General features: G+C 37.4%; 1 long non-coding RNA gene across 1 annotated transcript in view; it reads left to right on the top strand.

Moving 5' to 3' along the window:
* Window positions 1-25,998, top strand: part of LOC123390903 — a 71,924-nt gene that overhangs the window by 1,221 nt on the left and 44,705 nt on the right. The gene's annotated exons all lie outside the window — the stretch shown is intronic.

Here is a 25,998-nt window from a genome sequence, read left to right as displayed (position 1 = left end):
AACTTTGTTTTATTTAATATGAATTCAAATACAGTGGACATTTTGCTTCTAACTGCAAAATCTATTTACTTGCCTTCTGGATTAGAGAGAGCCCTTTGGTCACAGATTTTTTGGCCCTTGGCCTGGTTCCAGGGCTGTCCTCTAACTGTGGTGGGATCATGTAACAGTTTTAACAGGATTAGCTTTCTGCTACCCCAAGCAGGAATTTTAGCTCATGAAAATACCTTACCACAAGCAAATTAAGTAGGAATGATTAAGTTAGGAAAACAGTTAAAATCTTTAAATAACTGCTATGGCCTTTCCCCCATTTTTTCTCCTTCACAAATTTATTTTTCTCTATTCTGTTACAGGAATTTTTCAGAGTTCCAGACCTTTTTTCTCTTCTTCCTCTACTACATTTAAGTTGATCACAGGTTATTTTTTATAAGACTACTAGTAAGTACTTTGTTAATAAACAGGAGTAAGCGCTATTCTTGTGGGCAAGTAGTTGAAGAGCAGTAAGCCATCATTATAACTTCCTGTGGTACACACATCTCCTGATGTCACCCCATCTCCACCATTAAAACTATTTCTGATTATTCCTGTATTTAGCGCTTTTCATATATAATTTACTTCTGGTGAGTGTGTGTGTTACTACTAATAGATAATCCACAACGGCTGGGCACATGCCCACCATGTTCACTATTGCTGGAAAGCCTAGTACAAAATCTGCCTCAGTGTTGGTACTCTGTATTTGTTTAACAGGTAATTTAAATTTTAAGTTATTTCATCATGTAGAATTACTTAGAGATTTATTTAGCCTGGAATTAATTTAGATAATCCAAAAATAATTATTTTGGAGGTCTTGGTCTACTGTTGCAGCAAGTCTGGTCCTTGCAACAGAAAATAGTAACTTAATTCTCCATACCACGTTGTTTTCAATTTTAATGTAAAGCAAAAAAATACAAAGCAGATCCTTGTGAATACAGAGTACTGGGTAGGCAGGAGCCTTGTATTATTAGAAATGCTTTGACTTGAATTCCTAAGACATTCAACGGATGCTTATTAAATTAAATCAAACTCAGCATACAAACTACTATCAACATACAAACTACTATCAACATCATAGCACTTCACATTTCTTTCTCACAGGCATGGCAGAGTTGCTGCATATTTCTTAAGCCTCAGAATTTGAGGTCTCCCTGTGTTGCCCATATGAACGAATCATCGAGTTATTTGCAAACACCTGTGTGGCATAATAGGCCTTGGTTTTGGTTTAGAGTGCCAAGTCTAGCCTCTGAGGCCTGAAAAAATTTCCTTATACCTTTCATTTGACCTGCAGTGTCTGGGGAAAACCCAGAACTAAATCCTACTAAATATGGAATTGTTTTGTTCTACAATTTTATTTCCTTGTACTATTTTCAGTACAGTTACAAGTCCCTCACCTCCTGCCCCCCCAAAAAAACAAAAACAAATACTTGCTCTCTAAAGAGATTTAGTTTCACAGTGCTTCTTTTTTTCTGTTTAAGAAACAAAACATAGTAACATTTCCTTCCTGATTTGAAGAAACGTAAGTGTAGTTTGTGGGAAGAGGATAATGTTTTCTAAAGTAGAACTAGAATTTGAAAATGGGGGAGGAAGCTTAAGACCCTACATTCCAGAAAAGTAATATCTATGTAGTTTACAAATTGAGGAAATACAAAAGTCTTCGAGCTGACAGATAAAAGGGAATCTTCTAACTTCCAACTTTTGTCTATTGCCACTTACACTTTTTACTTTAATTACAAGATCTCTCCCTGATACTGTATTCCACTTTTGTGGAATTCCACTTATGATTACTTCACATAGTGAGCAACATTGCAGTCACCAAAAGGTGAAAATACTCCATTCTTGGTATTTCCAATATCTGTATTGTCCCCTCCTAAGGCAAATTTACTCTTTGCTCAAGGACCCAACCCAGCAGTTTTTCCTTTATGAGCTTTTCTCAGGACCTTCAAGCACAATAGGATATTTTGTTGCTGTTCTTGTTCACATGTAAAGATGATATCTGTGATTGTGAATGTTACTGAAAAGACAACCCAAGAGATCCTTTCCACATTAGAAGGTTGCCCAGAATTAGGCACTCCTGTACCTTTAGTGGGCCTTAATATTTAGTAACTGTTTATTTTCTTTACTTTCCCCTCGGGAAGTAACTAACCAAAATGCCAAATTGATCAGTAGACCCCAATGTTTTCCAGTTCTTCCAAAGTATTCTGTATTTCCTGAAACTTCTAAATGTGTTTTAAAAAGCTGTGATAAAGCTTGTATAAACTTATAATCTTTAAAAAAAAAAAAAAAGGAAATAAGAAGGAACGAAGGAACAAAGCTGGAACATCAAAGTATACAACTCTTATGAGACCAAACGAAAATATAAATACACATGTTTTGTCAAGTCCAACCACCTCCCTCCACCAAAAATATTCAAAGCAAAATACTAAAAAGCAAAAAAGTTGCTTTTAGCATCTCAGATTCACTAAGCATTAAAGTACTGAAAATAAAACTGCTTTCCCGAAATGAAATAATTATTTGGAAGTAATAACGTAAGTACCTTTTTTTTTTTTTCAATTTATTTAAACTAAAAAACAAGTCATCCGTTTCTCTCGCCCTCCACCATCACCAATATATTCTCTACATTTCTGAGCTTGTTTTAATTTATATTTTTTTAGATTCCATGTATAAGAACTCACAGGGTATTTGTCTTTCTCTGTCTTACTTATTTCACATAGCGTAAAACTGTAAGGTCCATCCATGTTGTCACAAATGGCAAGATTTCCTTTTCTATGGCTGAATAATATTCCATTTTATAATATACCATTGTTAATTTTTCCATCTGCCCATCAGTGGACACTTAGGTAGTTTCCATATCTTGGCTATTATAAGGTTGGCTGCAGTGAACATGGGGGTGCATTTATCGTTTCAAGTTAGTATTCTTGCTTTTTTTGAATAAATACCCAGAAGTGGAACTGCTGCATCTTATGTACTTCTATTTTTAATTTTTTTAGGAACCTCCATACTGTTTTCCATAGTGGCTTCACGAATTACATTCCCATCAACACTGCAGAGTGTTCCCTTTCCCTTTTCTTCACAACCTCACCAATACTTACTGTTTCTAGTCTTTTTTATAATAGCTAACCTAACAGGTGGGAGGTGATATTTCATTGTGATTTTGATTTGCATTTCCCTGACAATTAGTGATGTAGAACATATTTTCATGTCTCTTTTGGCTATTTTTATGTCTTTGGGAAAATGTCTATTCAAATATTCTGTCGATTTTTAAATTGGATTGTTTAGGGTTTTTTCAGTATTAATTTTTAAAATATATTTTGGATATTAGCCACTTGTCAGATACATAATTTGCAGATACTATCTTTCATTCAGTATGTTGCCTTTTCATTTTGCTGATGGTTTCCTTTGTTTTGCAGAAGCCTTCTAATTTGATATAGTCCCACTAGTTTATTTTATCTTTTGTTGTGTGTGTGTGTGATAGTTGGATCTCAGTTCCAACTATCACTGCTAAGACAAGGTTACCACCTATTTTTCTTTCTAGAGGTTTTATGGTTTCAGGTCTTAGGTTCAAGTTTTTAATTCATTTCAGTTCATTTTTGTGTATGATGGGAGATGGTAATCCAGTTTCATCTTCATGTGTGGCTGTCCAATTTTGCCAACGCCATTTATTGAAGATACTATCCTTTTCCCATTGTATATTCTTTCTCTTTTTTTTTTCTTTCTTTCTCTTTTTTGACATAAATTAGTTTACCATGTATGGGTAAGATTATTTCTGGACTTTCTATTCTGTTCTATTGATCTATCAGTTTTTGTGCTAATACTGTACTATTTTAATTACTCTAGCTTTATAATATAGCTTGAAGTCTGAGAGTGTGATGCCTCCAGTTTTGTTCTTTACCAAATTTGCCTTGACTATTTGGGATCTTTTATGGTTCTACACAAATTTTAGGATTGTTTGTTCTATTTCTGTGAAAAAGTGCTGTTGGAATTTTGATAGAGATTACACTGAATTCATATATTGCTTTGGGTAATATGGGCATTTTAACAGTATTATTTGAATCCATGAGTATGGAATATCTTCCCATGTATTTGTGTCTTTTTCAATGCCATATAGTTTTCAATATACACATCTTTTGCCTCCTTGATTAAAAAATTTATTCCTAGGTATTTTATTCTTCTTGATGAAATTATAAACAGATTTTTTTTCCTAATTTCCCTTTTTGATGGTTCATTATCAGAATAGGTCATTAACAGAGTTTGTTGTTACACACCTTGTATCTTGCAACTTGACTGAATTAATTTATTCTAATTTATTCTAATATTTTTTATTGAGTTCTTAAAATTTCCTGTAAATAATGTGTCATTTACAAATAGTGAGAGCTTTTCCTCTTCTTTTCCATTTTGAGACTTTTATTTCTTTTTCTTGCCTAATTGCTCTGGCTAGGACTTCCAATACTGTACTGAGTAAAGCAGCAAAAGTAAGCATCCCTGTTTTGTTCCTGAATTTAGAGGAAGAGCTCTCAACTTTACATTTTTTTTTTAAGATTTTCTTTATTCACTTGACAAAGAGAGATCACAAGTACACAGAGAAGCAGGCAGAGAGAGAGGGAAGCAGGCTCCCCACTGATCAGAGGGCGTAACAATGGGGCTGGATTCCAGGACTGTGGGGTCATGACCTGAGCCGAAAGCAGAGGCTTTAACGCACTGAGCCACCCAGGCAACACTCCACTTTACATTATTGAGTATGATATTACTTGTGGGCTTGTCATAAGTGGTGTTTATTATGTTCAGTAATATTCCCTTATACCTGCTTTGTGGAGAGTCTTTATCATTAGTGGACATTGAGTTTTGTCAGATGCTTTTTCTGCAGATGATCATGTGATTTTTTAATCCTTCATTTTGTTAATGTGGTATATCACAGTGACTGATTTTTGGATGTTTAACCATCCTTGCATCCCTGGAATACATCCACTTGATCATGGTGTATGATTCTTCTAATACATTGTTAGATTCAATTTTCTAATATTTTGTAGAAGATTTTGTAACTGTGTTCATGAGGGATGTTCACCTATAATTTTCTCTTGTTGTGGTATCCTTGTCTGGTTTTGGTATCAGGGTAATGCTGGCCTTGTAAAATGAGTGGAAGAGTTCCCTCCTCAACTATTTTCTGGAAGAGTTTGAGAAGGTTTGGTATTCTTTCTTGAAGGTTTTGTAGAATTCACCAATAAAGCTTTTGTTTTGGGGGAGATTTTTGATTACTGATACAATCTCCTTACTAGTAATTAATCTGTTCAGATTTTCTATTTCCTCATGATTCAGTCTTGCTAGATATATGTTTCTAGAAATGTATCCATTTCTTCTAGGTTATTCAGATTGTGAGCATATAGTTATTTATTATAGTCTCTAATGATACTTTGTGTACCTATGTTATCAGTTGTAACATCTTCTCTTTCATTTCTGATTGTATTTTATTTGAGTCCTTTCTCTTTTTTCCTTGGTGAACTTAACTAAAGGTTTGTCACTTTTGTTTTCCTTTACAGAGAACCAGCTCTTAGTTTCTTTGATCTTTTCTATTATTTGTTTAGTCTTTATTCATTTATTTTTGCTCTTTATCATTTCCTTACTTCTTACTAATTTGGGGCTTCTTTGGTTCTTTTGTTGTTGTTGTTGTTCCTTCAGGATAATTAGGGCATTTAGGTTGTTTATTTGAGGCTTTTCTTGTTTTTTGAAGTAGGCATTTATTTCTATAAACTCCTTTCTACAACTGCTTTTGCTGTATTCTATAAATTTTGATAAGTTACATTTATATTTTCATTTGTTTCGAGGTATTTTTTTATTTATTCTTTGACCCATTGGTTGTTTGGTAGCAGGTTGTTTTAATCTGCACATTATTTGTGAATTTTCCTGTTTTCTTTAGGTAATTAATTTCTAGTATCTCATTATTGTGGCTAGAAAAAGTATTTGATATTATTTCAATCCTCTTATACTTATTAAGTCTTGTTTTGTGGCCTAACATATGATCTGTCTTAGAAAATGTTTCATGTGCACTTGAGAAGAATGTGTGTTTTGTGCTTTTGGATGGGACAAAAGAACTTTTATTGCTTCATCTTAAACAATTGAAATAATTGTATATTGAGTATATAGTTATCTTTGCCTGTTTTTTCTCTTGCCCTGGAATTTGTCTTCCATGCACATATCAGATTCTGTTTCTCTCTGTAATAGCTTAAAAAGTTAAAACATTTCTTTATGATGAAATGTACATTGTTTCTTGAAAACAGGCTGTTTTGGAACTCAAATATGAATGAATATGTGTTTTTCTTTTTCATTAGAATAACAATTTAAGAAAGGGATTGCCCTAATTTGCTAACTATATATTGTAAGTATATGTTAAGCTACTAACATAATAGATATAATGAGGATGTTATTTTATTGACAAACAGTATTTAGGATACTCTATATCCATGAAAACTTTCAACCTCTTCTTCTTCCAAGTTTTTATTATCTCTTTTCTCAGGGCTATCCAGCACTAATAAACAGAAAAAGTAGATTATTCAATTTTCAGATATCATTAATATTTAAGAAAAGAGAAATATAACTCATTGGATCTGGATTCAGATCCATTTTTAGTTTTTGTTTTTGTTTTCTTAAATACCAAGGCTTATCCCAGAGAACTGCATATAAACAAATTCTATTAGAAACTTAAAGAGTTGGGACGCCTGGGTCGCTCAGTTGGTTAAGCAGCTGCCTTCGGCTCAGGTCATGATCCCAGCGTCCTGGGATCGAGTCCCACATCGGGCTCCTTGCTTGGCGGGGAGCCTGCTTCTCCCTCTGCCTCTGCCTGCCACTCTGTCTGCCTGTGCTTGCTCTCGCTTCTCTCTCTATGACAAATAAATAAATAAAATCTTAAAAAAAATAAAAAAGAAACTTAAAGAGTAATGGCATATAATTTTCAAATTTGTAAGGTCAGTCCTTTACTGAGGTATTGAAGAGAAATAGTGGAAGCATATTCATTTCCGTATTACCTTTTCCTTGGTACCATGAGATTTATAATCTGTAAATAAAGTACTACATTTCTCCTCTAAGAAGGAGGAGACACAGTAAGGAGGAGGGAAGAAAAGTAAGGAAGGGAGCAAAGAGAGAAGAGAAAGAAAATTAAAAACTATTAATACTTCCCATTCCCTTTGTTGTTTTTTTTTTAAAGATTACTTATCATTTGAGACAGCAAGCAGGCAAGAGAGAGCAAAGAAGGAGGGAGAGGCAGAGAGGGAGGGAAAAGCAGGCACCTCACTGAGCAGGGAGCCAGATGTGGGACTCTATTCAGGACCCTGGGATCATGACCTGAGCCAAAGGCAGAGCTTAATGCGACTGAGCCACGCAGGTGCCTACTCCCATTCTCTATTTAGTAAAGTTACTAATAGGCCAAATTAGTTGATCTTTCTTATCCTTTTGTATTGCCTTTTCCATATTATCTTGTTTTAAACTTCTTTTATAGCTGTGTTCATATTTAATTTGTTGACAGACCTTTCCAGATAGGTTGTGAGGTTAATAGAGGCCCAGGGCCTAGCACAATGTCCTACTCATGATCAGTGCTTCACAAAAAAAAAAAAAAAAAAAGTATTGAGTGGAATTTCCATAATATATAAACTTATGGGGGAGGGAAGACAAACTTATTCATTCAATAAGTACTTAGAATATAAGATATGCTGAGCATCTGAGATATAGCAGATACTATGTCAGCAAAGTCCCGTGCATTCTTAAGTACGTATTTTAACGCAGCTGTACATAAAACAAGGTGAAATTATGGAATACTAATATAAAAATTTTTAGAACTGAACAATATCTTAGAAGCCATTTGGTGAGCTCCTCATGTTTTACAGATGGGTTGAGTATTAACTAACTTGGCAGTTATACTGGATTCAACATTAATAGGATATTGGAAATTTTTCTAATAAGAGGAAATAACAGAATTAACAACAAAAAGAATTTTCTTTCAGAAAAATATTTCTAATTTATTGTGTCGAATAAATAGGGACTTTAACTTTAACATTATTATGATTTTTAAACTACATAGATGCGGCACCTGGGTGGCCCAGTTGGTTGGGTGGCTGCTTTTGGCTCAGGTCATGATCCTGGAGTCCCAGGATGGGTCCCACTTCAGGCTCCCTACTCAGTGGGGAATCTGCTTCTCCCTCTGACCCGCCTTTCTCTCGTGCTCTCTCGCTCTCGTTCTCTCTCTTTCAGATAATTAAAATCTTCCAAAAAATAAATAAATAAACCATATAGATGCTTTCCCTTCCTTAAAAATTCTGCTTATAAACTAAATGGATCAAAAACTATAGATAAAAAATATTTCTGAATTGTTATTTATTTAAATTTTCAATTTTTGAAGAATCGGGTTAAAAAATCAACAAACATATTCTGGGAAGCTATAATAGGTGCTGAAGCTATATAACAATATGTAACATAATTGCTTTCTTAATAAACTTGTACTAAAATAAAATAAGAAAATGACCCATGGCATAATAAAAAGGGTACAAATAAGATGCTATTGCATCATAGAAGTGCTCCATGGCAGAAGTCTAATTTGAATCAAGATCTAAAATTTAGGTAGAACTTTTGCATTACAAAGATGAAAGCAGTCATTTTTAGGACAGGAAATAGCATAAAGAATAACACTGAGGGGTACCTGTGTGGCTTAGTCATTAAACGTCTGCCTTCAGCTCAAGTCATGGTCCCAGGGTCCTGGAATCGAGCCCCCACAACAGGCTCCCTGCTAGAGGGAAGTCTGCTTCTCCCTCCCCCTTACCTCTCCCCTGCTCGTTCTGTCTCTCAAAAATAAATAAAATCTTTAAAAAAAAGTATAACATTGAATAGAAAATTTATGGTGCATTTTCATATAGTAGAGATAAAACTCATTTAGCTACAATATAAAGTGCAAAAGGGATAATAGGAGCCAAGTGTGGAAAAGTAGATTAAGATTTTGGTAGATTTTGGTAGTCATTAGATTTTATGCATCAGGCAGTGGGAAGCCATACTCATTTTTATTTATGTGTAATTGATTCTAGTGCCTTAGAGCTAAAAAATCATACATAGCTGTTGTTATTAGGTCAAACCATTTGAGAGTTTGCCTTAGTGATTCATGGTATATATGAAATTACTGTGTGTGTCTCTCTCTGTGTGTGTGTAAGCTATGGCATTAGAATTCTGAAATGAAGATGATAAATTACTAGGCCAGAAGCCTGACTGACTTGATCAGATACTGAACCACAGTAATGAGTCCAAGCACTGAAGTGATAACTAGTATTTATAGATTCTTTCTGCTCTAAATAGGTTGATCATGTTGAACACAGTAATTATGAGGAATTGGCTGGAACCAATTGGTCTTCAAATAGAGTATTTTTTAAAATTCCACTAAATGGAATAGTTTGCTAAAAATAATATTAAAAATAGGGGTTGTGGCAACAAATCTATTATTAGGACAGAACAAAATCTTTTAAATGAAAAATCCTAAAGCCATCCCTTATTCTAAATTATCAACACCATTCCTTTTAGATGCTGAATAAATGCTGGATAAATCAGAATGTGATTTAAATTCAGTGTCCTTTCAAGGAGACACTTAAAGAGTCTGGTTGACACCAAACATTCTGGAAAAGTGTTCAGTGTTGCCCAATTGGAAGGTCATGGCTAAGTGATAAAGGCAATCCAAAAAGCACAAATGGTTGGATCCCACTGCTTCCACTGCTTCTGCTGCCAGTACTGGCTATAAATCAGTGTGTAACATGAGCAGAGTGTGTCATAGTTTCAGAAACAGTTCCCTCAAGCTGCCTGAGACTATGTGTGTATATCCCTTTAAAGTTTCATCCATACCTTGCCCAGCCTTTTCTCTACTTCTCTAGTGTGTCCTATTCAATCCAGCACTCAGCTAGAAGAACTATATTGGAAAGATCATATGATAGGAGAAAAGAATTCATATCAAGATGCTTCATATATAAAATCAGCTTGATACCTCTCCAGGAATCTTTTTATTTAGAGAACTCTTAAAATGTAAAATTATTACAAAGCAATTAAATAATGATATTCTACCAATGATTTCTGGCCTCAGTGGTAAGCTACTGCTAGATTGTTAGAGTCAGGAGGACTTCTGTTTTCTTAGCTTCCTTCAGTTTCTAATTAAAAGACTGCAAGATGAAATATATCTATGAACTAATTGTTCATATTTTTGTTCTCTAATTTTTCCTTTTTTCTTAATCTGTTTTAGCAGGTAGCCAAGTTGTGTGATTCTTTGCCTTGTTGTAGAGGTAAAGTTATTGGCAAGGCAGAAACCAGACTTGCTTACACAAAAATAACCCTCCTACCCCTCCCCAGAAGGGGAATGAAAGAGATGACTCTGGATCTAAGGAATAGCAAAACAAAATAAATACCTGTTTACCAAGCAGTTCCCCAAGCAAGAGGCAAACAAAGAGATGAGAAAGTAGAAGAAAGAGCAGAAAAAGTAGATGCACAGTATATACAGAGAGGCTGGATTTTCAGACTTGGAGTTTGCAGTTTTACCACATTTTTCTCATGCCCCAAAGGTAGGATGGAATAAGCAGAACCTCCAGAACTAAAAGGTCCACAAAAGGTGGGACAATGGGCATTTTGGCAGTAACCACTATGAACTGATGGCTCATGACCACCGAAGACTCCATGATTTGAATCAATAAGACCCCAGAATCCTGGAGATAGGAGACCTGAAAACATTTCTTATTAGAAACTTATTTATTTATTTATTATTTATTTCTAATAAATTTCTTATTAAAAATTTCTTATTAGTTCCACAGATCCTGACCACAAACTCAAAATTAATTTGACTAGAAAAAAGTTTTGACTGTATTGTTTTATGGCCTAAAACTTGCACAATATGTTGTTGTAACTATGTTCCAACATGCCACAGGAGAATATTCTTGGAGACCTCTGGCAGTCAGTTGTTCTCAGTACCTTTGCTTTTACTTACTACATGTTTAAGGTGACCATACATCCACATTGTTCAAGACAGTACCAGTCAATGACTGTTGTCTTGTTCTAATTATTAATAATGTATCCTTTTACTCTCAAAGATGTCCAGGTTTGAATGACAAATTATACGGCTTTATGATAATAACTGATTCAACTGTATCGGTCTCAATAGGCCAGATTATGCTGTTCTAACAAATAACACAAAATTGCATTGGCATAGCACCACAAAAGTTTATCATGTGATATTTTAGGTAGCTGTCCTCCATGGATAGGGTCAGTATTCCAGACACCACCATATTAACACATGCTTTCTGCACTTTTTATAATAGGAACAGAGAGCTCTTGGAGTGTCTTATGCCAGCAAATAAGTAGTCCAGCCTGAACATGACACACATCATTTCTGCCCAGAACTCATTGGCCAGAACTTTTCACAGGGCTCAATCTATCTGTAAGGAGGTAGGTAATTTTCCCATTTCCACAAAGAAAACACCAAAATATGAGGATGAAAAGTCTCACTGTTAGATACTCAAACAAAAAGCCAAGTGCCAAGGTGCATGTTTATTATTTGTATTAGAAAGCTGAAAAATATACTCTCACATGGACTGGTAACTTCCTTTGCCACTACCTTCATGCTTAGTCATAATCTTATTAACAATGACTCTCTGAGGATCCTAGTCCCAGTTCTTAAAGATAAGAGAGTTTAAGGTTTTGCTTGTCACTAAACAAGAAAGTCAACAGTAGATTAGAAAACAGTATCCCAAATATAAAGATCCTCTTAGTCTGATAGCAGTAGCAATAAAAAATGGAAGTCATAAAACAGAAATACACACTGTATGAATATATTTGTATTGCATAGCTCCCTAACAGTGTGGAATAAAAATGATAAGCTAATTCATATACATAAACTAATGATCTACTGGTATATTTGTTGTGAAAATTAACCATTTATTGTGACTATTGAGAGAAATTTTATGCTTCAGTAGAAAATTATAGCACACCCTTTTGGATTACTGGATTCTAGTCCTGTTCATTATCTTTGAGATTATTTTGAAATAATTGCAGAGTCACAGGAAATTACAAAGTAGTGCAGAGAGTTCCCTGTACCTTTTACTTGGTTTAATATCTCATATATTTATAATATCAAACCAGGAACTTGACATTGTACAATATGCATGTGTGACTCTTCTGCTTGATCATGTCTGCTGTTGAAGCTCTTTATTGCATTTTTCATTTCGTTCACTGTATCACCTCCAGAATTTGTTAGGTTCTTTTTTATGATTTCTATCTCTTTTTTAGACTTCTTGTTTTGTTTGTGTACTAGTTTCATGATTTCATTGTTTATCAGTGTTCTTTTGTAGTGTCTTATGCCAGCAAATAAGTGGTCTCTTGTAGCTCACTGAGCAACTTTAAAGCAATCTTTGCATTCTTTGTCAGGAAATTTGTAGATCTCCATTTTTTTGGAGGTGTTTACTCGAAATATATTGTTTTTTCAGTGGTGTCATGTTTCTTTGTGTGTGTGTGTACACGCACACTCAGTGGGGAGCCTGCTTCTCCCTCACCCCCCTGCTTCTCCCTCAACCCCCTGTTTGTGCTTTCTCTCTCTCAAATCGATAAATAAAAAATTTTTAAAAGGAAAAAAAAAAAGAACAGTCACCGCTTGCAGACTTTTTGTATTGGCCTGGTAGAGAAAGACCTTCACCAGTAGTAGGTACAAGACTGCCTGGAGATAGGGTACACAGCAGTCACAGGCTCAGCATCAGTATAGAGAGGTGTGGGGATCACTATAGGGGTTCTTTTTCTGGGGGCTTGTAATGATACTGTTTCAGGGGGAGTGCAGTGCACCAGGCCTGGAGGTGTGTTATGCAGTAACTCCAGCCCTGGCAACAGGGTCTCTGGGCTGGCTCCAGCCTGGTGGGAGGAGTGGGTGCAGAGGCAGCTCCAGTTAGGGAAGTGTGGTGCTCAGCAGCATGGTCTTCGGGCAGTTTCGTGGGCATCAGCAAAGACTGTGGGAGTCCTCGTTGGCAAAGGCAATGAGTGTCTGCTGCAGTGGTGAGGGCTGCTGGGGTCTTCTAGCTCTCACCGCCTACCACAAGGGAAGTTACAACTGAGGGGATCCCTCTCCACACCAAACTGTACTGGGCTAGAGAATGAGGCTAGCACAGGTAAAAATCCTTCCTGTACTTTTCTATGCAGCTGTTCTTAGTTTTTATGCTCCAACAAGTGGCTGCAATTTCTTAATTGTACTCTGGAACTTTCCCAAAGCTATTTTCTTCTATAGGTAGTTGTTCAGCCATTGTTTTTGTGGGGGGAGGCAATGGGGATGGGACCTCCTAACCTACAGTCTTGCTGACATTGCTTCTATATGTATAACTGTATGTAATTTTATTACATGTGTAGATTCCTGCTACCACCAGTGCAATCAAGACATAAAACTATTCTGTCATCACAAAGATCTCTCATCTTCTACCCCCTTTGTAATCACACCCATCCTTTCCAACCAGCCATAACTTATAACAACCACTAATCTGTTTTCCATGTCTGACTTTTTCATACAAAGATAGTTATATAAATGGAATCACACAATATATTACATTTTGTGACTGACATTATTCACTCAAGATAATGTCTTTGATATTTACCCAAGTTGTTGCATGTATAAGTAAGTACTTTTTCCTTCTTATTTCTGAGTAGTATAAATGTACTACAAATGAACCATTCACCTATTAAGGGACACTATGGTTATTTCTAGTTTAGGACTATTACAAATAAAACTGCTGTGAACAATTGTGTACAGGTTTTTCTGAAAACATGAGCTTTCATTTCTTTGGGATAAATATGCAGAAGTTCAATTACTAGGTCATATGGTAAGTGTTTGCTTAGTGTTTTTAAGAGTCTGCCAAACTGTTTTCCACAATGGTTGTACCATTTTACATTCTCACAAGCCATGTGCAAGGGAACTAGATTCTCCACATCCTCACCAGTCTTCCATATTGTTGCTATTTCTTTTTAAATTTTAGCTGTTCTAATAATAGTGACCTTGAACATCTTTTTATGTGCTTACTTGCCATTAGTATACTCTCTTTAGTGAAATGTCTCTTTATATCTTTTTCTCATTTTCGAATTGAATTTATTCTGTTTCTAATGTCATGCTTGAGAGTTCTTAACGTACTCAAAGTATGTGTCCTTTGTCAAAATTGTGGTTTGCAAATATTTTCCCCAGTCTGTCACTTGTCTTTTCATCCTTTAATAGGGTGCTTTGCAGAATAAAAGTTTTCAATTTTAACAGTCCGCTGTATCAGTTTTGTCTATTGTAAATTATTATTTTGGGGATCATACCTAAGAACTACTCGTGGAACTCTGGGTACCAGAGGTTTTTCTCTTATATTGTCTTCTAAAAGTTTTATAGTTTTATATTTCAAGTCTTATCATTCATTTCAAGTTAATGTTTTATATTAGGTATGAATTTTAGGCTGAGTTTTTTTTCCTATAATATTCAATTTCACTAACACCATTTATAAAAAGATTATCCTTTCCTCGTTAAATTGCTTTTGCACTTTTTCAGAATAACAGTTGGTAGTATGTATATGGAACTATTTCTGGGTTTTATATTTTTCATCGACTTATGAGTTTATCCCTCTGCTAATATCACATAGTCTTTTATGATTCTAGCTATATAATGTTTTGAAATTCTAATCCTCTTGTCTTTCCCTATAAATGTTAAAATAATCACATCCACATCTACAAAAACATTTCTGGGATTTGGGTAGGAATTCTGTTAAACCTGTATCTCAAAATATGGAGAGAACTGACATACTGTGTTGAGTGTTCCCATTCATAGATGCAGATTATCTCTCAGTAGTGGCTTTTTTTGTTTATTAGTTTGTTTTTTGGTTTTCAGCATACAAATCTTGTACATATTTTGTTAAATATACAACAAAGTATTTATTTCACTTTTTTGAGCAGTTGTAAATGGTATTAAATTTTAAATTTTGGCCTCTACATACTCATTGCTAGTATATAAAATACAATTGCTATTTGTATGTTTTCCTTCTATCTTGTGACCTTGCTGAACTCATTGATTATATAACTTCCATGTATGAGCCCATTGATTATACAACTTCTGTGTATGTGTGAATAGATATCTTGGGATTCATAGGTAAACTATCATATTATCCACAAATAGGAACAGCAGTATTACTTCTTCCAAGTTGTATGCCTTTATTTCCTTTCTTGTCTTCTTGTGCTTCCTCAATTAAGTTGATTATCGGTGGTTAGAGTACATATACTTCCTTTTTCTTGATTGCAGGGGAAAACGATTTAGGTTCTCATCATTAAGCATAATGTTATTTGTAGGTTTTTTTTTTTTTTTTTTGCAGATGTGCTTTATCAAATTAAAGATGTTTCTCCTTTATTCTACTCTCTTTCTGATTCTGTGAATAAAATCATGTGATTTTTTTTCTTTAGCATTTTGATAGGGTGGATTACATGGATCAGGTTTCAAATAGTGAATCAGCATTGCATCTTGGTAACATTTAGTTATGGTGTATAATTCCTTTTCTATATTGCTGAATTCTGTTTGCTAATTTTTGCATCTATGTTCATGGCGATATTAATCTGTAGTTTTCCTTTTCTTCTGTTTTGTGTTGTTTTGATAGCAGCACAATATTACCTTCATTGAATGAGTTAGAATGCGTTTCTCCTAATTTCTGGAAGAGATGGAATTTTCATTAAACCAAAGTTTAGTAGAATTCTTTGGTGAAACTGTCTGAGCCTAGAGATTTCTTTCTCAGGGGGTTTTAGATAAAAATTCAATTTACCCAGTAATTACAGGCAAATTCACATTGCCTATTTTATATTGGGTGAGTTATGGTAATTTCAATTAAGTTGTCAAATTATGTGCACAGAGTTTTCTTTGTATTTCTTCTTTGCCATTCTGATGAATGCAGGATATGTTGTGATATCCTGTGTTTCATTCCTGATACTAGTAATTTGTACTTTCTTTTGTTTCTTTTTTGGTCTTCCTGATGAAGTCCCAGAACCTAAGTCAGGTTCGGTGGGGTGAGGAGGTTCGGAGCCGACGACTAAAGAAAGAATTCTTAAGACGTCGTTGGTGCAAAAGGTGATTTATTAGAGCATGGGGACAGGGCCTGTGGGCAGGCGGAGATGCGGCTGCCCTGGGTTGTTAGGAGTGGTTGGTTATATACACAGGAGTTGGGTAGGTGAGGACAAGGGGGTATTCAGAATACTATCAGGATATTGAAGGCTTAGTTGCTATCAAGTAAAGACAATTGGAAGTCTGGTGGAATGTTACATTCCTGCTATCAAGCATCCCTGTTAATGAGATTTAGGTTTAAAGACAATTGGGAGTCTGGTGGAATGTTACATTCCTGCTATCAAGCATCCTTGTTAATGAGATTTAGGTTTAGAAGAAATTTAACTTTATTTACTTTTCCTTCTACCTCCACCTCCTTCGGTTTTTATGGAGGGGAGGGTAACATTAGGCTTGAGGAACTGAGTTCTGTGTCTTTGGAAATTGGGCTATTGATAAGGTAACTTCTTTGTTGTAATCTCAAGGACATTTGCAAACCAAGGGAGACTCCCGTCTTGTAGGATTGTGATCTCAGCAAGTTAACTATTTATTTTATGGCAGTCAGGGGTGCCTGAGGAATGCTACACCTATGGAGGGGAGCGGATGGAAGGGGGGGGTGCAAGGCGCCAGCTTTTGCTTTGTCCTCAGCCAGCCTCCTGCTCCCTCATCATTCCCCCCTGAACAATTTTGACCCTTAAATCTTTAAGGTGGTTGAAGGTGGAAGTTCTCATCTTCTGTAACTTCTTCGTGCTGAATAGGGGCGTAGAGCTGTCCCTACCTGCTTGGGTCAATATTGATCAGGGTAGGAATGTATAGGGGAGTTACGAAAGGTGGAGGCAGCTGAATCCAGCGCTGACAGTGAAGAGGCATCCTCGCGCCAAGGATCGTCTGTGTGGTGTAGTCATTGTAGCAATGGGAGTCTCGGCACCAAGTAGAGAAACATGGAACAAAGCAACATATTAAGGTTAATAAGGTGATAATGAGAAGCCCGAAAAGGAGATTAGGCCATAGTCCTCCTTCAAACCAGGAACTTAACCATTCACTGAGAGAGAGAGAAGGATCTTGTAGGGCCTTAATTTGGGTATTCATATCTTTTATTAGTCCTGTGACATTTTTGTGATAGTCTGGGATGTACACACAACATTCTGTTTTGATGATTGCACATGTGCCACCCTGGGCTGCTGTCAGGACATCTAAGGCCATCCTATTCTGTAGGACTGCCTTGCGTATTTGTGACACTTCGGTATTAAGTAGGGAGATGCTGTTCAGTAAGTCATTGAGTGCCTTTGTAGTATATTTATTAAGGGCTTCTACATGCCACATGACATCCTCTAGTCCCGCAGATGGAACAAAGATGGATGCTAAGTGATCATACCATTTAAAAACAGATCGTGTCCATCTTTGTTTCAAGTTGGGGAGATTAGCTGGAGTTGTAATGGTTTTAGTAATGCGCCCATGAATCCAGGCAAATCCTAAAGTACAGCGACCTATCCACCCTGGAGGAAGCCAGGGCCACAGGTTGGTTCCACATATCCAGTGGGTTCCATTTGGAGCTGGCCATCTGATGCCAGGTCGCCTTGCCCAGTCAGTAGCAAACCAGTCAGTTGCCTGGAGTACTATTACTTGGGAACACATTTCTAGTGATAGCCATCCCAGATATCGTGCGTTCTTTGCCCAAGTACCACTCGTATGATTCTTTTGTTCCCAGCATAAAACTGCCTTTTAACTGAGCTGTCCAATCGTGGGTGTGAACCACAAATATGTATCCCGGATCTGATATATGCCATCTTCAGTATAGCGATAAGGAGGGTTTTGTAACTTAGGCCCATATTTGATTGGGGAGTTATGGCTTGATAGCAATCCCCTTTCCTTCCAAATAGCTCCATGGGCATGTAATACCAGGAAAGCATACTTGGAGTCAGTATAAATGTTAATTCTTAGACTTTGGCAATTGCAAAGTGCTAGTGAGCACTATGGCACACCTAGCTTTTCTTATTTTTTTCTATGAAAACTACTGTCATCAGAAAACCAACTGTCATTCATATTTTTAACAGGGGCATCTTAAATCTGGACAAATAGAGTAAGCAAGATTAATAACCTTTTTTGCTCTATAAAGAAAGAAGTACAGTGGTCAGGTTCAGGCATACAGGTAACTAGGTTTAAAGTTTGACAAGTTTTAAGTATTATTTCTGGCATATCTGTAAGTATGGCCCAATATTTAATTAGTTGGCCTCCATCACACACTGGTGGCCTTTGATTTCTAAGACAAATCTGGACCTGATGTGAAGTCATTACAGTCAGGGACTGTCCCATAGTGAGCTTTGAGGCTCTTTTTATAGGAGGGCTGTTCTAGGTTTCGCTAAAGCATCTGTTTGCAATTGCACCTCAACAGAGGTGGCCTCTAGGATAAATATGACTAAGGGATGAAACCAATAAGAAGACCTTTGAGTGGTCCAGCCTTAACAATATCCTGATTACAGAGGATCACTGGCAAGTGAGAAAACTTGTCAAGAGATAAGGGGAGTCCCCATGGATCATTCAATCCAATCATAAAGTGGGGTCATCCATTATCTCCACAAGTCCATAGTTAATCCTATGGAGTGCGATAGGTTGGCTTTTAGGCAATTTCATTATCCCAGCCACACATAAGGTGTTAGTTAAGTTATACCATTGCAGGGGAATCAATCCCTTTTTTCCAGTTGTTTAATCATGTGCCGTGGGGTCTGCTAATATCCCCACAAAATAAAAAAGCAAGAAGATCATCTAAATGAGCTATTGTGTAACTTCTCTGAAGTTTACCTCAAATTGTTTAGCTTAGGTAAACAAACATTTAAAGACAATCAAATCTAGAATTTAACACCCATAAAGGTGTATTACTGAAACAATTTTTCTCTCTAAAATAACCCTCATTTCCAGAGATAGCCAAATCAGGACTAATTCACTTGTGAAACAAGTCCAGTTTTAACAAACTTGACCCATTATTTACATAAGCTCAGCAAGAACAGTGACTGTGATCAATAGATCTTTTAGAATCTGCTTTGCTGGAACTTCTTATAAGGAATCTCTAGGTTGAACTTTTAGCAGCCTCTCCAGGCCAGAAGCCAAGCCCTGTACTTGCCATCAGGCATGCCTGCAATACCTGTCGATTTGGGCGAGTTCCTCTTCTGAGTCTCCACACCTACCAAGGAGTGACATTCTTTACTCACCTGGTGAGGCTGCTGGGAACTCTGTAAGCAAGGCATCAGGCCAACAGTCCCAAGGGGCTTTATGGCTCCAGGTTTCATAAAGTCAACCTTAGTTCCTTAAAGCTGTCTGGTCATATCTGAGTCTTTTCAAATATGACATCCCAGTCAAAGCCTTGGTAAAATAACCCGTGTTTCCAATTCTTTCCTGTTACAAGGAGAACAGATTCTTATTGAACTTATGCAAATGACTGATTGCCTTGGAAGAAAGAATACTTACTGAGACCTTTTGGTTTCAGAGGGTTCAGATAGAGAGAAAAGGTGAATGCCTTGAGCACCTTTACAAATGAGCACTTTTACATCTCTATAAGCTACAGATAACTAGGAGGGAGTATCCCTAGTCTGTAAGAGCAAACATTAGAGAGAACCAGCAATGTTTAAAGATAAAACATTAAGAGACACAACACTATAATCTTTTAGTTCATTTAGTCCCATGTTACTAATTCTGGTGAATGCGGCTTTAGTCAGTTCTGGAAATTCTTACCCATTTCAGTTTTAGGATTTTCAAACATATCAAATATCTGTATTTGTCCTGAAAGTCCTTTATAGGAATCTCCTTGAAGATAAAACTCATTTTACAAGAGAATTAAAACAATTATAAATTACAAAAACTCAGAATGGATATGGTTAGAGCTAAAGAGACACGGGAGTTTACAATTTAGCTGCAAGGAAATCAGGTTATTTCTGTGATACATAACATTTCCATAATTACAGTATCAAGCGGTGATCTCTCAAAACGTTAAAACTTTAGGAAGTGTGTAGAATCTCTAGAATAGTTATAGCATTTTCCCAAATGTAACCCAAGGTTTATCATTGGTTCAGTAGTACTTCATGAGCAACTTCACATACCAAGGAAACGCCTGAGTTAAAGAGATTTACGATTTAAATCTCGTCAACATTTGCTAAAATCTTAGAAAGTTTTAAAGCACATGCCTAAATATAATTAGGGATGTTAAACACCTGATAAAACTGAACATAGAAACTGGTTTTTCTGGGCAGGCAAAGAGAAAACCATTTACATTTTCTTAACAGCAGATCAATTGATCTAAGAAAACATTGTCCTTTTGAACAGAGAATTTCAGTCTTGTACCAATGTACCTTTAAAACCCACTCATTTCAATCTTAATCCATTCTTGACCATGGCTAAAATTCCTTTTCTGAAGATTTCCCTTCACAAACCTTCTACAACTTTCCTTTGCATTCAGGTTTTGTCCCAAGCCATTTCCTTCTAAACAACCATCTCATTTAGGACAAAATTACCTTCCTTTACCTTCAACAAAATGTATTCCCATTCCTTAAATCTTTCTTACATATCTCCTACTTTCCTACATACAGAGTTTCCCTTTATTTCCATCAGTCTTAGTTACACTAAGCAGAACTTTGTATTCTTAGAAACACCTTTAGTTATTAACCAATTGTGAACTGTTACAACAGAATTCTTCAGGTGGCAATTTATGAATCAGTTAAGTGGCAAACAAGTTTACCAACAGATTTAAATACTCTTAGTTTCTTTGCAGTAAGAAGTCAAAAAGCACAAACCTACATCCAGTAATTAACAACTTAGCATTTTATCCTGTTTGGTTAAGATACAGGTGTCCACAATTTAATTCCATTTGTCATCCAAGCAAAACTTTAAAACTTTCAGGTTACCAAAGACTTTGAAAGCTACTTCAGCAATTACCCATTAGAACTTTGAGACAGACAATTAACCATCAGTTTAGTCATTTCTTTGCTAACAAATTTTAACAAGTAACACAAGCTTATTTGACCTTCAGTAAACTTTGATAGAATAAAAGCTTCACATTTACTGCTGTTAACTTAAAAGACAGGTCTTAATTAAACCAACAAACTTAACTTAGTTCCAATAGTGATTTATGTTCCACCTGGGCCCACTCCACTTTGAATGTTTACCTGAGACATGCGTGGGAAGATCTGGAGTGGGGAGTGTTAGGTCCAGGGGGTACTCTTCTTGCTCCTTGACAGTGAAGAGAGAAGGAGCCGTGGTGCATGATCTAGAAGCTAGTCATGCAGGCTGCACGCACCTTGGTGCAGAAACACGTAAGGGGGGAAACAGAGGAAACAAAGTGCTGCCACGAGGCAGAGAAGGGATTCCCGGTTTCAGAGCTCATAAGCCCCAACAGAGGAGCAGACGCCATGCTTTCCCACCAGCAAGGGGGGAGGGGTTAGGCAGTCCAAGTCGGGCCAGAGAACACAGGGAAACTTCCCCGAAACAAAGAGAGTTTCGGCAGCTGCTTGGGAATATTCCTTATAGTCTCTGTCTCGAGTTAGACTAACCCCAGTTGGCTCCAGTTATAGCCATTAACACGGGAAGGGAGTGAGGGAGAAGCCCCCACATCTATTAGGAGAAACAGAGAGAAATAAAGCCAGAATCCCCTTCGCTAGGGATGGCCCAGCAACCTGGGTTTACTAGAAGGCTTATTTACATAATTACCATCCAAAATGTCAGGAGAAAGTTTACTAGATGACTCATTTGGGCAAACACATTCTGCAAAAGCCCCTTAGTCCAGGGTCCTGGTGCAGAGCAAAAAGGCCTAGGTATGAGCAGTGAAGGTATCCTAGGTTCAATTGCCCTGTTTCCTGCAGAGGAGATCTAACTGATAGATCCCACTGAGGCCATGCAGTGTTTCAGGAGCTCAGTCCTTTCCTAAGTTTTGCAATCCAAATTATTTCCAGTGGGTTAAAAGGCACCCCAAGGTAGAGTCCTTGGGAACTGAAGAAGTCTACTGAGGCCATGCTTCCAGAAAAGTAATGAAGGTCCATTACCAAATCCCCCCTGACTCCTGGGTAGCGTCCCACGCAGGATATGTCAGAGGTTCCTGTGTGTCAAAAGCGACCAGAGGCGTCCCTCAAGATATCGCTATTGATCACCGCCATGCCTTAAAAGGCCCTGGAGGGGTGCCGGCGTCCCTCCACTTCCCCATCGCATCCTAGGCTACAGATGGGTGCCTGGTGAATGGACTAAAATGCTTGTGCCATGCTATCATATGTCCTGAAGACTGCATACTGTCTTGCCATATTAACCCATGGAAATACTAGAAAAGTTTGGCAAGGGGAAATTACTCAATTTCATGGCTTTAGGCGGTTTGCAGAAGACACTGACGAGAAACAGTAAAGACTGAAATCCATCATGGTCTATGCGACATTCCAACACATGTGGTCCTTACAGCCAACTTCCCTAGGAAACGGTCCCCGGTTGCGTTTTAATTCAATCGGGTACTAGTTTCGGCCGGCTCCCAGTGGAGGTCCCGCGGCCAGAAGTGGCTAGACCGGGCATGTGGAGGGGATCACATTAGATCAATCAGGAGGAAACCTCACACGGGAGTCTTAAGATTGGCAGCCGTCCTGGTGACTTAGGTGGCTGTCCCGTGCCCAAGAGAGACAACTTTCTATAAGAACAGGAATAAAGAGAGGCCATCAAGTTTCTGGGTCTTATTGCCATTCCAGCCAGGGTACTAGCTTACAGCCAAAAGGCAGACCCTCTCCTCCCCGTAGAGTAGCCACGGGCTAGAGGATTACAGCCTGAGCAACTGACATGCAAGTGTTCCAATAAGCCCATACTCCTTGAAAAGCCCTGGAATGAGAGTACAGGAAAAGGAGAGAAAGTACTCACCAATTTTGCACCGAAGCTCAGAGTCCAAATGTAAAGACTCACAAACCTCCTGGCTGGCTCGCCAAAAATGATGAAGTCCCAGAACCTAAGTCAGGTTCGGTGGGGTGAGGAGGTTCGGAGCCGACGACTAAAGAAAGAATTCTTAAGACGTCGTTGGTGCAAAAGGTGATTTATTAGAGCATGGGGACAGGGCCTGTGGGCAGGCGGAGATGCGGCTGCCCTGGGTTGTTAGGAGTGGTTGGTTATATACACAGGAGTTGGGTAGGTGAGGACAAGGGGGTATTCAGAATACTATCAGGATATTGAAGGCTTAGTTGCTATCAAGTAAAGACAATTGGAAGTCTGGTGGAATGTTACATTCCTGCTATCAAGCATCCCTGTTAATGAGATTTAGGTTTAAAGACAATTGGGAGTCTGGTGGAATGTTACATTCCTGCTATCAAGCATCCTTGTTAATGAGATTTAGGTTTAGAAGAAATTTAACTTTATTTACTTTTCCTTCTACCTCCACCTCCTTCGGTTTTTATGGAGGGGAGGGTAACATTAGGCTTGAGGAACTGAGTTCTGTGTCTTTGGAAATTGGGCTATTGATAAGGTAACTTCTTTGTTGTAATCTCAAGGACATTTGCAAACCAAGGGAGACTCCCGTCTTGTAGGATTGTGATCTCAGCAAGTTAACTATTTATTTTATGGCAGTCAGGGGTGCCTGAGGAATGCTACACCTATGGAGGGGAGCGGATGGAAGGGGGGGGTGCAAGGCGCCAGCTTTTGCTTTGTCCTCAGCCAGCCTCCTGCTCCCTCATCATTCCTAGAGGTATGTCAGTTTTATTAATCTTTACCCAAAAAATCTTTGGTTTTACTGATTTTTTTCTGTTGTATTTTGCCTTCAGTTTGATGGATTTCTGTTCTTATCTATATTACTGCCTTCTGCTTCAGTTTCAGTTCATTCTTCCTCTAGTACTTAGAGGTGAGAACTTAGAATATTTAGGACTTTCCTCTAATATAAGCACTTTAGTGCTATAAGTTTTGTTCTAAATGCTGCTTTAGCTGTGTCCTGCAAATTTTGATATATTATGTTTTTATTTTCATTCACTTTAATGTGCTTTTTAAATTGTCCTTCATATTTTCTTCTTAATCTGTAGGCTATTTAGAAGTATACTGTTTAATTTATAAATTTGAAATTTTTTTCTATTATCTTCTTGTAATCAGATTCTGGTTTCATTCTGTTATAGTCAAAGAACATGCTCTGTATAATTTTTTTAAAACTTGCATAATCTATCTTGGGGCAAGATTCCTGTCAATCTGTAGGCTTATGAAACTAGAAAACAAGAAATATAATAGTAGGACAAGTTTGGGATACTAGTTACTGAAGTTCCCATTTCAAAGAGAAAATGGAAGGTGAAAAGTACTTACTGGTTGGTAGCAATTTAGAAATCCAACTGGGCAAATTCCCTTGGGTTTTAGAGTCTGGAAATAATCATCTGTGTTCACTGATTCACCTTGGTTTCTCATTTTGCCTTCTGGACTCCTGGCTCCATCCCCTGGAATTCTCTTTCTTTTTTCATAAAAGGTAGCGGTTATCTGCATCTGAGTAGATCCATCAGCCTCTTTCCTGTCTGAAGAACTGTGGGAGTCTGACCATGGGGCAGCCTTTCATTTTGTTGTCTTTACCCATTTCAGTTCAGTGTTTCTGCCAGGATCCTTGTGGGTCTCTCATGTATGTCTCAGCTTCACTCTATTAAACAAGAGGCTCCTCCACAAATCATTCCCACATAATGCTGTATCTATTCCTGGTTTTTGCTTAGGTGGCTGAGGAGATCCATGCATCAAATTCCTACTCTTGGGAGAGCTTCTGTGTGACTGAGTACTCCAACCTTTCTATCCTTCTGAGGTACCTACCAAAAGGTTATCCAACCACACTCTTAGCTTTTCTCTCTGAGTATGCTTTCCTAACAGTGAATCTCTTAAATTTTAGCGTCTTTGGCAGTGTGGATAGAATGAAAATTTCCTAAATCATCAAGCCCTAATTCCTTTTTGCTCAACACTTCTTACTTCAGTTTAGCTCTTTCCTCTCACATTTTACTTATAGGTAGCAAGAAAAGCCTGCTTCACCTTCAGTACTCTACTTGAAGACCTCAGCTAAATATTGACAAATTCTCTCTCCTTTGACCAAACTTTAGGTCAGGCTCCTCTGAGTCCTCTTTCAACTAGGCCTTGCCCTTGAGCTCTGTCCTTGGCCTATTTAGTTTAGTGTTAGCAAGAATCCTGCTGGGTCAGTTTAGTGAAAATCCCCACCCTTGATAATCTGATCAAATTCATTATCCCCAACCTTTGTTAACCTGTCTTCAGCAAAAATCCTGTCAAGTTGGTTTAACCGGAATCCCCCTATCCCTAGTGTTTTTTTGGGTAGGAATGTTCCATCCACTTACCCCACCCTGTTCTTGGCTGTAAATCTCCACAGGTCCTTGTAACAGCTCAGTCTCCTGTTTAGCTCAGGCTCTGATCACCTCTTTCCCCCTCTTTAGCAAGTGCCTTCAAATATACTTTTCTTCAACAGTGTTTAAGTACATAACTTATAAATCTGCTTTCTACAAAAAAATAGGAAACAGTTCACCTAAGCCACTATGTAATGTAAATTATGCCAGCTACTCTACTATGTAACAAAGATCCCTTTTCCTCCAATTCTCAGTAATATTTTTCTCACTTCCTTTAAGGCCTTAATGTCTTTGTTTCTATTAACAGTCTTTTGTTTTTTTTTTTTTTCTCAACCTTGCCCTTCACTTCATTCTGAGTCCTTATGAACAGAGTCATTAATATCTGTATTTCAACTAACAGTCTGTTCAAGACAGTCTTAAGTTTTTTCTATCATTCTCCTTAAAATTCTTCTAGCCTTGGAGCACCTGGGTGACTCAGTCAGTTGGGCATCAGACTCCTAATCTCAGGGTCATGAGTTCAGGCCCCACAGTGGGCTCCATTTGGGTCTGGAGCCTACTTTAAAAAAGAAAAGAAAAAAAAAC

Source organism: Mustela putorius, unplaced genomic scaffold, assembly GCF_011764305.1.
Source record: "Mustela putorius furo isolate JIRA1106 unplaced genomic scaffold, ASM1176430v1.1 tig00000151_pilon_pilon_pilon, whole genome shotgun sequence".
In the NCBI taxonomy this organism is placed as follows: domain Eukaryota; kingdom Metazoa; phylum Chordata; class Mammalia; order Carnivora; family Mustelidae; genus Mustela; species Mustela putorius.
Note: the sequence above shows the minus strand (reverse complement) of the source record. Positions and strands in the feature narration are given on the sequence as shown.